Below are 14,831 nucleotides of genomic sequence, written 5' to 3' on the forward strand. Positions count from 1 at the left end.
AACAATGCGAGGCATTTGCAGTACAATGGTAAATGGGGCAAATTATTTTTATAATTTAAAATCTGAAAAAATCTGAAGAAATTTAATGTGTACAGTGTAACATTTTTAAATTTATTTATTCTGTTAAAATGTGTTTATTATTTAAGATTTAAGTATGTTTTTGCTGTCATAAGTTAAAAATTGGATATGACTACACAGAAAAAGTGAGTAAATCATTTGTTAATACAAAAAAAAATATTTTGCTATTGTTTACGTCTTGTGGCTATACTATTGCAAAAGTGAGTATTTTATTGTTTATGTATTGACATTCATTATGTATTTCACATTCATAAGTGCCTCTCTATTACAGAACCCCCCCCCCCCCCCCCCCCAAACTACATATGCATTGTCCACCTCTTTTAGTTTTGTTGTGATCACTCCATGTTTCTTGGGTGGCTTCTGTCAGAGAGAGAGTAAATATAGTCCTGGGATAAACCATGAATACATGGTTGGGCTCAGAAAATCACAGTGGCACTACGCCACAGAGAGGGACATGGCCTTGTGTGGGTCTCTGACAAACAGCACATGCCTCAGGGTGGAAACAGCAGCTCACACACAAACATACACTGCTGCATGAGCCCAAACAGCCTAGAAAATAGCTGCTCCCTGCTTCCACTGAGGGAAAAATTGCTTACTCACCCTCCCACATGCCTCATTTCCTGTTCTTATTATGGAAAGTAACGGTGGAAGTGGGCCTCTGCTGGCTCAACTGTGATCAGTGTTGTCTTTTGTGTCTGATGCCTGAATGCTGATTGAAATAAGGAAATATGTTCCAAGAAAAGCACACAATGATATTTATTTCAAATGGATTTATTTATTGATTCGGCACATTCATAATACATGTTCCAGGCCCAGAAAAGTAGTAAGGACATTGTTAAAATAATCCATGTGACTTCTGTGCTTAAATTGTATTGTTATGATTTTTTTTTACTCTTCCGCATCAGGCTTTGATGTGTGTCAACAAAAGTAACACATCGAACACTGATGTCACATGGACTATCTTAACGATGTCCTTACTACTTATTTGGGCCTTGAACATAGTAGTTGCATTGCGGTCTATGCAGGGTCAGAAAGTTCTCGGATTTCATCAAAAATATTTTTATTTGTGAAGAGGAACGAAGGTTTGGAACGACGTGAGGGTAAATAATTAATGACAGAATTTTCTTTTTTGGATGAAATATCCCTTTAACATTATTAATCTACATTATAATAAATTCAAGATGCAGTAAAAGGACAAATGCGCAATAACAGCATGGTCATGACAACACCTTGAGCTTATAGTATTGCATTATATTGTATATTCTGTATCTGTTTTTAAGAAATACCATCCTGATGAAGGGGGGATAAGAATATGGGGAAATTATCATTATGAAATGATCACTGAACCTATTTTTATATGTTTTTATTACATGTTTATAAATATGTTCCAGTGCGTGTTGGATCAGGAAGCCCTTCATGCTCCGCTGGTGTAAAGAAGCCGTGTCATTCTCTTTATTAGGTACACCTGTTCAATTGCTTGATAACAAAATTTGCTAATCAGCCAACCACGGGGCAGCATCTAGTGAAGTGGTGAAGACGACTTGTTGAAGTTTAAACCGAGCATCAGAATGGGCATGAAAGGGGATTTAAGTGACTTTGTGGAATGGTTGTTGGTGCCAGACGGGCTGGTCTGAGTATTTCTAAAACTGCTGATGTACTGGGATTTCACACACAACCATCTCTAGGGTTTACGGAGAATGGTCAAAAAAGAGAAAATATCCGGTGAGCTGCAGTTGTGTGGACGAAAATGCCTTGTTGATGTATGAGGTCAGAGGAGAACGGGTAGACTGGTTAGAGATGATAGAAAGGTGATAGTAACTCAGATAACTACTTGTTACAGCCAAGGTATGCAGAATACCATCTCTGAACGTACAACATGTCGAGCCCTGAAGCAGATGAGTCTCAGTTTCTGCTGCAACATTCAGATTGTAGGATCAGAATTTGGCAAAAAGAACATGAAAGCATGAATCCATCCTGCCTTATCTCAGGCAGGATGGATTCAGTTCAGGCTGCTGCTGCTGGTGTAATGGTGTGGGGGATATTTTTTTGGCACACTTTGGGCCCCTTGAGGTACCAATTGAGCATCGTTTAAATGCCACGGCCTACCTGAGTATTGTTTCTGACCATGTCCATCCCTTTATGACTATAGTGTACCCATCTTCTGCTGGCTACTTCCAGCAGGATAATGTCACAAAGCTCAAATCATCTCAGACTGGCTTCTTGTACATGACAATGAGTTCACTTTACTCAAATGGCCTCCACGGTCACCAGATCTCAATCCAATAGAGCAGCTTTGGGATGTAGCAGGAGATTCGCATCATACAGTATATGTGCATCCGACAAATCTGCAGCAACTGCGTGATGCTATCATGTCAGTATGGACCAAAATCTCTGAGGAATGTTTCCTACAACTTGTTGAATCTATGCCACGAAGAATTAAGGAAGTTCTGAAGGCAAAAATGGTGTACCTAATAAAGTGGCCAGTGAGTGTATATGGCTAGTTGACCCCACCACTTTCTGGAACAACCCCTCTGCAGTTACTGGGTCCCAGCATTGCTAGGACACTGAAGCCCCTTTTAATCATGTACTATAATCTATTCAACACTTTATTTATCATATTTAATATAAACAATAACATTCAAAAGTTTGAGGTCAGTGAGATTTTTTTTAATGTTTTTTAAAAAAGGTCTCTATGTCCACCAAAGCTGCATTTATTTGATTACAAATACAGTAAAAACATCAATATTATGAAATGTTCTGCTTTATATTTTAGCATATGTTAAAATGTAATTTACTCCTGTAATGGCAAACCGTTTCAGTCTCCAGTGTCACATGAGCCTTCAGAAGTCATTCTAATATGCTGATGTGGTGCTCAAGAAACATTTCTTCCTGCTATTAGTTTTTAGGATACTTTGAATCAGATCCTTTGCAACAATGTTTAAGTCTTTTCTTTCACTTTTGATCAATTTAAAGCATCCTCGCTGAATAAAAGTATTTTTTTCTCAAAAAAAATAAAATAAAATAAATAAAAATAAAAAATAAAAATAAAAATATAAAAATAAAAGCATACTGACCAGAAAGTTTTTGAACAGTAGGGCATATGTAACTTATTTTAAAGATAAATCACAGTTTTGGGTAAATGTGGTTTATATTGTCTGAAAAAAAAAAAAAAAAAAAAACCTTCAACCGAAGAGGCCGAGAATGAGCAACAGATTAAAGGGACAGTTTATTCAAAAATGACAATTCTCTTTGGTCTCTCTCATGTCGTTCCAAACCTGTATTTTTTTCTGCTGAACATAAAAGATGATGTTTGGTAACCAACCAGTGTTTACTTGAGTTGTATGGAGACATTTTTTTTATATTTATTTTTACATATCTTCTCTATTGTTCTGCAGAAGTAAAAAAAAAAAAAAAAAAAAAACAGCTTTGGAAAGGCATGAGATCGAGTAAATGATGAAAGTATTGTAATTTTGAGTAAACTATGCCTTTAAGTCAGGAAAGCAGGCCTGTAGTGGGAATAATTGTGAGGAATACAGATAAACAGTTTAATCCCTAGTGAATTTCAGGATAAGAACACAAACACACACACACACACACACACACACACCCTTTTAATGGCGTGGAGTCTCTTAATAGAGTGAGAAATTATTCATCCTCAGTGTCAGGGTTAGTGGTAGACTGGACTGGCAGATGTTTTAGCCTCTGCACTGACACCATGTGTGAAAGAGCTCACTGCTTAAAGGTATATCAATGGAAGATTGGCTCCCTAACAGCTCATAACACACCGCTTTGGCCTCTGCCCCCCTCTCTCTCACACATACACACACACACACCACTGGGCCAACCTACAGTCTCTCAACAGGCCAGAACGGTGTGTTTGCTGGCATGGAGTCCTCTGTGTATGGGTAACAGAGATATTTCTGTGTGTGTACAGAAATGTTCATAATTTGTGAAGTGTGTGTATGTGTGTATTTGTTGTCAGTGAGGATATTCTCTTGTGTGTCTGGGTGTGTGTGCGCACATTTCAGTTTGCTTTGTGCCGAGCTCTCTGTGTAGCACCTGGTTGCTGACGGCTGATATCTTTCACGTTCCTCTGTGAATGTTTATGTGTCAGCTGACAAAATTCCAGTCCTCATGGAAACTCCTTGGCTGTTGGTGCTCTGAATGGCTCCTTTGTTTTTGCATTCCCGTGTTGTGTGAACCGTGTTTTGGTTTCCCGAGCTGATAATTGCTGAAGCGACAGCAGGCTCTGCTGCTTTCCTGTGCCGGCTGCTGGGCTTCACCCTCTCAGCCGCAGACCAGACACTGATGCTAACTCCTCCTGACAAACACTTAAGCACACTTCAAACACACCTATGGTAAAAATTTGTCAAACTTTTAACCGCTTTGACTGCGAGAAGGGAGAAGAAAAACAACAGAATCAGTAGAAGTTTTTCTTTGTTTTGTTTTCAGATAATTTGAAACATGCTGGAAGACTGAAGGTGTCCACGTGCGTTTTTGAAGGCCTTGAATTTTGGGGTTGTTATTTTACCATCAGTAGATTGTTTGATGGGGTCATATGAGATATTTACACAGTGTGAAGTTCAGCCAAAGTGTGAGTATTTCATGCTAAATTTGAGCAATTAGCATGGCTGTTATTCTTGCACTCGGCCATAATGGTGAATGTTTAAGTTTCTTATGAAAAGCTGCAAATATCAGCACACTGCAGTCAAAATTTTAACGTAATGACAAATGATACTTTTCCTAACTACGCATAATATTATCTATTTAAATACTAAATGGAACACGTAACATGCAACCCAAGTTTTTAAACTCTTTTTTAAAGATTTTTAACGTAATCTTTAATTTAAAGGTACAATTTGTAAAATATTTGCAGTAAAATATCCCCCCCCCAAAAAAAAACCACTAGGCTAGTGTTACATATTTTGTCCAGCTGATTACTAACAATATCTCTAATGTTTTCAAGTATTTGCAAATTATAAGAATATTCCCATTCTAAACAATGACACGGGGCAGTGCAGTTGCCTGTCAATGACGTTAATTACCCTTTGTTACTGCCTTTACTGACTTAGAAACCATATGACAACAGTGACGTGGACAAATGCGGAAGTAGTGTCTAGCATCCAGCAAACCACTAGCTTGCTTCAAGCAGTTCCTTATTTACTTCTTCTTGCATGTTTTATGGTGGATTGTGTTACTTATTTATGGAACATAATTACTGCTTAACATCTGCCACTGGTTCTGTCAACAAGGACAGCTCCCATAAACGTAAGCGTACGGGCCAACCAAATGACCCAAGAAGAGTTTGGGATAAGAGGAGAGAAAGAGAGAGGATAAATATCGGTGTTGTATTTTCTAGATGGAGAGAGCTTTGCGACAAACTTCAACTAGAAAAGAGAAGCCGATCTCGCTTGTGTTTTACTCGACAGGTGATTTGTTTTAATTCGTATCTTTACAGAAAACATATGCTATTATAACAATCAACAAGATTAGTATTATGGGGCATACACGCCAAATGTGGGGCATCGCGTCTCTAGAGGACGCGTCTGATCTATAGTCTGATCGCGTCTTTGCATCCGTTAAATCCATGATTTATCTTTCCGTCTGATGGCCGTCAGCAGTTGGGTAGAAGACAACAAATCCCATCATTCCACGCTCCTTCTTAGCATCATCAAACCACACTTTTGTTATTGTTTTGGTAGTGCACCCTCTCATGGCAGATCCTACAACCCCGTACCTTTAAAGCAATTTTTTTTAGTAAGATTTAGATTTTTCTGTATTTTTAATTAATTGGACTCTATTTAAACTGTACAGCTTACTCTACTAGAACTGAAATTAGTTTTAACTGCAAACAAAGCTAAATTATTTATTTGTACGTGTAACTGTTTTATGACCACTGCTCAGTCTATTCTTACAACTGAAGGTTTACGCATCGAGAGATTAACTGCTTATAAATATATAAAGTTTATTATTATTATTTTTAATAATTATTATATATTTTTTTACTATACTCACTAGGGATGTCAAATTTCGATTATTTCCATGATCGATCGTCGTTTAAATTAACGATCAATTAATCGATTAATCGTTAACCATAATACTGCAAAATGCGTCTATTGCAGGCACGCAGTCAGCGGTATGACAGGATGTGCAAAAGCCACACACACACACACACAAAACGCTTTCTCACTTGAATTAAAGAGGTTTTAGTCTGAATAAAATGCTAGTAGCAGGATTATAAAATGAATAGATGCGATTATGATCATTTGATAAAATGAAGAGAGCGCGCCATGCTTTTGAGGTCATTTTACTTTGTTGACAGTTTCCAATCCTGCACGGAGAAAGCTGAACGCGCCTCTTTAAATGGTTTTGTGGTGCTCGTTGTTGTATTTTAAAGCACAATTGCAATGTTTTCAACTGACATTATTGTATAAAATTATCCGAAATGTGGAGCGTGTGTGACTGCGCTGCACATTAAGTGAACTACATCGGCGCTGCTGCACCAAAACACAGTTGCTCACATTAATTTGATCCTGCTGGATTCTGTCCTAGAAAATGTCAGATTTTTAAAAATCCGGCATACAGCGCATTAGATCGTGACAGTGCATGCGTGCAGACGAGGATGAGCGAGCGCGGCTTTGGCTAGATTTATTTGGAGGTTATTGATCTCATTCGGCACAAATCGAAATGTTTCCATATTCGCAATGTATTTGAATGTTAAACTATTATTTATAATGTAAACTAGGCTTGTACTTAACACGCATTCGCATATAGACGGAAAAGATGATCATCTTCATATGAGCAAAAACGTCCTTGGAACAGCAGAGTGGACCGGTATACTACGGTCTATTTAAACTGACCAGTGTAACCTTTTAATGTTTAGTTGACATTTTATTTTGATAATGAACAGACTGCGATGTAACTTTGAATCGCTAGAATATACGTGTGCAGCAGGCTCCGGGGCGATCGAAACAGCTGAGACATTAAAAAATATATATATTTTCCGTTTACTTTCATTTGTGCACACTCACAATAAAAACAGAAGATTTGTGCTCTTGTAAAATAAAGCAAACAAACAGAATGCGTTGTCATCCTTTTTTTTTTTTTTTTTGTGAACTTATGGTGCGCCCACACTTCTGTTTTAAATCCGTTAATCTTAATTAGCCTATTTAAGTCGGATATATTTCGCATAGCCTATTTAAAAAAAAAAAAAGGTTTATTTTATTATCTTTCGCTTTTAATAACTGTTTTCGCATCTCGTACTGTGGTAAACATGGGAAGGGAAATTAAAGATTTCATGAATTAAGAATTCGTTCGATTTATTAATTTGTTCCCTTATTTCACTTAAATCATGGGTTATTTAGGGAACAAAATTAATGAAACATGGACAATTGCCACATTAATAATTCGTAGGAATGAATTAACAAGTTGTATGAATGAATAGACTACCTGTCCTGTCACTGTGTCCCGCAGCCCTGCAAAGCGCACGATATAAAACAGTTATCTGATGAAATGATTAGTAACTACATTTCTATTGCATTTAATGTTGAAGAACTTTTATGTTGTTTCTATTTTAATGTACTTTAAAGTTTAAATCACATTAAAAGCTTAATTTGTACATTGTGAATGAATGATGATGCTTTTATATATCGTCACCGTCACTCACAGCCGCTCGCACGTGTTGAGTGCGCATGAGCCGCACGCAGCCCAACATTGAATCGGTTAACCGACCATCCATAGCCTTAATCGATTGCATCTCTTATCGACAATTAATCGATCATCGATTAATCGTTGACATCCCTAATACTCACCAAAGCTGCATTTATTTGATCAATAATATAGCAAATACAGCAACATTGTGAAATATGATTTACAAATTTAAATTGACTGTTTTCTAATTTAATATTATAAAATGTAATTTATACATGTGTTGCAAAGCTGAATTTTCAGCAGCCATCACTCCAGTCTTCAGTGTCACATGATCCTTCAGAAATCATTAATATTCTGATTTTGATCAGTTTATTCCACCCATGCTGAATACAAGTATTTATGATAAAAGTATATATTTTTCTTTCAAAATAATTTTCAGTTTCCATTTGAACCATTTTATTTTTTCATTTCAGTGTGTCACTTTTAAGACTTGGAAAACCAATCCATTTGAAGATCATAAGTAGGGTGACTTGTGTTTTATTTCTTACTAATATTTGTATAATTTTTTTAGCACTTTAAACTGATCCAAAAAGACAGAAGCACCATCACTGCACCGTCCATGAGAACCCAATGAATGGCGTGAGTGTGTGTGAGAGTGCGTAGCAGATCCTGGGATTGTTGAGCTGCACAGTGAGAATTGATCCCCTGTCTTTGATGTCTGTGAGGGCAGGCTTAGCCACCCTCTCCCAGTGTTTGCTTTGGCCCGTGCACCAGCACAGCAGCACTGGGCCCTGCTAGCTCCCTTTAATATGATCAGTGGGCCATTCTTTTCATCAGTCTGGAGGTCTAATGCCTTTAACTGGCTTACGTTGACCTCTTCTATCCCCCCTTAACACAAACACTCACACATATAAACCCACCCACCAACACATACACAGAGCATCACTTCATCCCCATCCTCTGTTCCTGCCCTAACGGCCTCTGGGAGTCACTGTGTCACTGGGGCGTGACGGTGGCAGAGGCTTCTGGGTAACAGATGCATGGATCACCAGAGGGCTTGTGCTGTACATGTCAATGCACCTGCCGTGAAATGACTACATGGAAAAACATGAGCATTAAGGAGGAGATTATACTTTCCAAATTATTATTCATGCTATAGGAACACGGGTAACTGAATTGCTCTCGTATTGAAACGTCCATTAGTTCAGATGTTGCAGTGGCCTATAAGGTGCTATAGGGCAAATCAAAAACAGACTTAGTGAGCAACAGCAATGAATCGATTGATATAGTTAGTGAAATAATCAATAGTGATAGTTAAAAAAAACCTCACTGAGAGTTCAAGAAAGCTGCTGGTTACAGAAAGAGAGACAGGAGAGGAACATGTTCACATAGACCAAAGGAATGGATCTAGAAGTCCTTAGAGGAGAGCTTTTAGGGAACTGGATGTGATAAGAGGGTGTTATTTTAGCCAAGCTTTTATCACAGCTGTCAGACTGGAAGAGACCAGTGAATATAGCAGAAAGAAGTTCAGCGTGCACTGTACTGATGGAATACATCTATCTATCTATCTGTCTGTCTATCTATCTATCTATCTATCTATCTATCTATCTATCTATCTATCTATCTATCTATCTATCTATCTATCTATCTATCTATCTATCTATCTATCTATCTGTCTGTCTGTCTGTCTGTCTGTCTGTCTGTCTGTCTGTCTGTCTGTCTGTCTGTCTGTCTGTCTGTCTGTCTGTCTAGAACCTACCTATCTATAGTTTATTTGTTTGTTCTAATATTGTATCATTCTATCTATTCTCTCTGTACTCTCTATTATTATTTCACTATATCTACTGTATCTATCTATTATTCTGTAGTTCTTTCTATCATTCTTCCAGTCATTCTATAGATCAATCATATATCTGTTATTCTGTCTATTGTTCAATAATTGTATCTGGCATACCTGATATTATTTTATACTGCCATTCTATCATTCTTTTCTATTGTCCCATCTATTATTATATCCGTCATTATATCTATCATTCAATATCAAATAGGTGCGATGTGAAAAATTAATGTTCCTTTCCCGCACGGTTGAAACTTCTGTTTGGGGGTTAGTTATGAATCTATCTAACATTATATATATCAGTCCATGATTCTATGTACCATTCTATCTAATATTCTATTATTCTAGCTCACTCTAATTCTATCTATCATTCTGTCGTGTTCTCTGTTTTCTTTTTGTTATTTATCATTATGTTGTTCTGTATATCATTCTGTCTATTATTATATAGTTTTATTTAATGTATCATTCTAATTTTATATCTTTCTGTCTGGTTTTTTTGTCTCTCTGTCTAAATAATTATTATTATTTTCGTGTTGTTCTGTTCGATGCAAAAAGAGTGCAGAATTTCTGTTTTTATTATTATTATTATCACCTTTATTACAGTCCTTCTGCCATCACGAAGAGTGTCTTCCTTGTCTGCCAAAATTTAAATATGGTTTCCAAATTCTATATTCATAAGGCCAAAAAAAATCTTTTCATAAGTTGTTTTGAATTGCAAATTTGTCAAAATCAGCCGTCGCCGAGCAGGCCAGGCCTATGGCGCTTATCCTCGAAACCAGTAAGCCTGGCGACGTTGGCAGCAGCACACACATACACACATACACACAAACACAAACTGTCATGGCATAATTATGTAACCCAAACCTCGGCAGATTATTTAAATGTGTGCTGGAGGTGTCATCCTCAGTGTGCCCATGGCGGGTGAGTGGTGTCACATCTCAGAAGTGTAATGGGTGAAACAGACCCCCCCCCACACACACACACATACACACAACTCTGCCACAGTGGTGCAATCCAGCAGCGGCGTACATGTGTGTATATTTTAGCACATGTGTGTTAGTATGTTACCTTTGATGGGTTGGATTAAAGCAAATCTCCACTCCTTTGGTGCAGTTCAAACACACAGGGACAATACTGCACACCACAGCCCAGCTAATGAGAGATAAACCTGAGCCCGGGAAAGTGAGCGACGACACGTCAGCCTGATTAAAGACAGAGTCCCTTGCATTCCCTCCTTCCCCAACTCTCTCCCTCCCATCACCCATACATCTAATTCCATCTCTCTCTTCACCTTTTTCTTTGTTTATTCCCCTTTCTTTGGGAGAGCATGGCTTGACAAAGAGGCCAGCTTGACTTTATTGCTGTGATGGGCAGTGAATGTCTTTCACTGCATGTAAATGAAGAGCTTTACATCTTTCTATGTGTCTCTCTGACTCACTTATAGAAGGGGCTATGTGTTATTACAGGGGCTGTTGACTCTGCAGATTTAGAGCTGAGCTCTCTGCTTTGTGGTTTGATAGCTTAATTAAACATGCAAATCTGCTATCTTTATACATCACGCTCGGGGTCCCCCTCAAAGTGCCCATTCACAAGCATCTCCTTTCATCTAATATACAGAGTTCTGCATAATGCAGAATTGGCAGAGACATGTTTTTATTAGTTATTTATGTTTTTTTTTTTTCATTTTATATTTATAAATATAAATTATAATATATTTCATTTGAATTTTATCTATTTAGGTTTCATTTATTTGCATTTCAGTTTAGTCATTGAAGTGCTTCAACTTCATTTTAATTACTCTAGTTGCATAGGCAACATTTCCAATTTTCATGTAATATTTTATTATTATTTCATTTCAAATAACAACAACTATTTTTTATTTGTTTCTGTTTAAGTTAGCAATAACAACGCTGTTCTTATTGTATATATTTTTCTAAGTTACAAATCTTCCATTTTTAATGTACAATAACCTAACAAGCACTAGTGATGTTGGCAAAGCGAATGTTTAGAGACATTGATTGGAGATTTTGCTTTTGGACTGGAAGCATTACCGCGAGTCTTACAAATGACCCCTCCAGCTCTGATACTGACACAGCGCTGCGTCGCTCGTGTTGACACAGCTCCGTATGCTCTGGGCAGGATGATGAAGCTGTCCGGTGGATTTGAGATGTGGTAATCCGCTGCTGAATTAGCTCAGGAGGATGTCTCAAGGCGGTGACGGTGTGGTGCCACTTAAGTAGGATTGAGTAAGTACCCTCTGGTCCTCTGGCCTCCCGTCAGAGGAGCCGCCCCTGGGCCAGGGAACAGATCTCAGCCTCCTGTCTCTCAGACTCCTCACAAAAGAAAACAGAGTGCTGACACAAAGAGACACTCTGACATGATCTGATTTTAATAAGCTCAGCGTGCTGAGGGTGGCTTGTTTGCGAGGGAGGCGAATGGAAGAGTGTTTGTAAATGAATGTGCGTATGTCGAGGGTTTGTTTTGGGGGGTCAGCGGTCGGAGAGACCAAGGTTGATTGCGTTTGCGTGTGTGCGTTTGCGATTGGTTTTGGGGGTGAGGGTGAGACTCCTGTGTGCGGCATGATCCTGGTGAATCTCCTCTTTGAAGCGGAACAGATGTGGATTTGCATATGTGCAGGTCCCAGGCTTCAGTGGAGATTAGCGGCTGGTTTTGTGGAAGGTGCATATTTAATAAAGGCCTGAAGCGATGCAGAGCGCGGAGCACACCCCAGAAGACACACAGGACAAAAGCCGAGGGCCGATGACAGGCAGAAACAGACCTTAGACCAGATTGGACTGGCCTTTGAGTGGGGCTGCAAGTGACAAGACTTTAAGGGTTTACAAACCGAAAGCGAGTGAACAGGAGAAAGGGAAATTTAATAAGAGGGTTTATAACTTGTTCAGTCTCATCTGCAAGTTTATTTGTTTGTTTGCACTCTTGTCTTTTGATGTAAGGTTGTGCTTTTTCTCCTTTTTCCGTGATCGGGATCTTTTTTCTGTTGTAATTTGGGATAAGGGGTGGGATGGGAGGCAGAAATAAGGGATTTAGTGGAGAATATTTGGAGCTGAAAATAACTCCACATGTTCCCATGGGGGGTGGAGATGCAGCAAAAAAAGAACAAAAAGACCCTTCATCAGTGATGAAATCTACTTAAAATTATATGCCATTTAAACTTAGTTTGCCATTTAAACTCTTTAATGTGTTTAATGATGGAATTTAACATTATAATGCATATTTACACACACACACACACACACACACACACATTTGGAAACCATTTTATCATTAACAGTTGACCCAGACACATCAATTTATGATGATTTATTGGCCTGTTGTTGTTCTCAGCTGACAGGAATGATGTTTTTTTTTTCTTTTTAAAGGTTTTTTATTTTTATTTTATTTTTTTTCAGTCAATAAGGTTATAGGAACCAAGAGGCCTGAGTTCGCAGTCTTTTTGATCTGTTTCTCAGCGAGTTGTTTTTTATTCATCCACTGAGATCTATTCCACTGTTTATTTACAGGAACTGAAAATCAAGTAGTTTTTAGAGGCACTGATTTTCTTTTCCTCTCTCTTGTGTCTTCTCTCCTTTTCCTTTCCTTTCTTTCTTTCTTTCTTTCTCTTTCTTTCTTTCTTTCTTTCTTTCTTTCTTTCTTTCTTTCTTTCTTTCTTTCCTTCTTTCTTTCTTTCTTTCTTTCCTCTTCTAAACTAACCCATTGGACTGAATGTAACTTAACTACAGATCTGAGTGAAAGTGTTTGTGTGGTTCATTTGAGAGAGAAGATAGATGAAAGAATTCATAAAAGCTATCATATATTTTATTCTACTTTATCCAGTTCCGTTCAAAGCTGTCGGTTGTTTTTTTATTTTTTTAAGAAATGCTCACCAAACCTGAATTTATTTGAACAAAAACGCATAAAACAAAAATATTTAATACAATTAAAAATAACTGTAAAACTGAAAATGTAATTTATTCCTGTAATGAAAGATTTCGGCAGCCATTACTCCAGTCTTGAGTGTCACATGATCCTTCAGAAATCACTACAGTATTCTTATTTTTGGTGCTCAAGAAACATTTCTAATTATTTTAAACATTTCTGATTATGTTATCAATGCTGAATTGTATTATTACTTTTTTTTTAAAGATCAGCATTTATTTAATAATCAGTGTCTTTTGTAACATTGTGGAAGCCTTTACTGATACACTTGTTAAGTTTATTGCACCATAAAAGTATTAATTTCTTAAAAAAATAAAAATTCAAAAAAACGCATCTTAATATTTACGTAAAATATTGCCCTAAAAAGCTTTTGGCATGATTAAGGCAAAGAGTGAGAGAGAACAAAAGATGTGATGGCCTGTTAGCATCAGAATATGAGAAATACCAGATAGAATCAACACGAGAGGTGACAGAAAATACACAGATGTTGTATGTTCGTATCTCTAGAAAGAAGTTGTTTGGGAAGTCAGAAAGCCTCTGGTTTTGGTTTGTGTCTCCGGAGTGCTGCTGTCCTCCCTGGAGTGGATGCGATGATGAGTGTGTGTGTGAAGTCTTTGTGTGTGTGTGTGGCAGGTCTGTGAGTCTCAGTGGAGGTCCTGGGCCTCTGTGGGGTTAATCCACACTCAGAAATCCTCCTAATGAAGCAGATCACTCCCCAGCATCACGCCACACTCAAGTCAGTCTATCCGCATACAGCAGAACAAAGTCATAACACCAACATAAATATTTCAGTCTGCTTTTTATCTCAGTGCTAACATGATAACACCACTCTGTGGTTTGGGTCAGGCGTGAAGAAAAAGAGCTGGAGTGAGAAGAAAAGAAAGAGAAAATCTGAAGTAAGAATACAGTAGTTTATTTGATCGAGGTTCTTAGAAGATAAAATGAATGATGAAGCTTTACCTTCAATCACTCATGTACATGAAAAAGAACGGTAAGGAATGACAGAAACCACCTTGACATCCTTTAATTACCTTTTTAATTGAATTCAACCTTTATTTCCCACAGAGCATCCTAATAAACAGAAGAGGCCAAGAACAGAAACCGAGACACTTAGCGATGCCTATTACAATCACAGACATTTCATGCACTAATATCTCATTTCAGATGAAATGTGTTATTTTTACTCCTCCCAGGGGGGCGGGCATTATCACCTTACATGTATTGTGCACATTACTGTAATTAAACTATTACAAAGGGGCCGTTTTTGATCAGGCGAAACCCAGAAGGGCCCCGGACATAATAATGTGGGCCTCGCTCAACACGTCGACTC

Source organism: Carassius auratus, chromosome 7, assembly GCF_003368295.1.
Source record: "Carassius auratus strain Wakin chromosome 7, ASM336829v1, whole genome shotgun sequence".
Classification (NCBI taxonomy): Eukaryota; Metazoa; Chordata; class Actinopteri; order Cypriniformes; family Cyprinidae; genus Carassius; species Carassius auratus.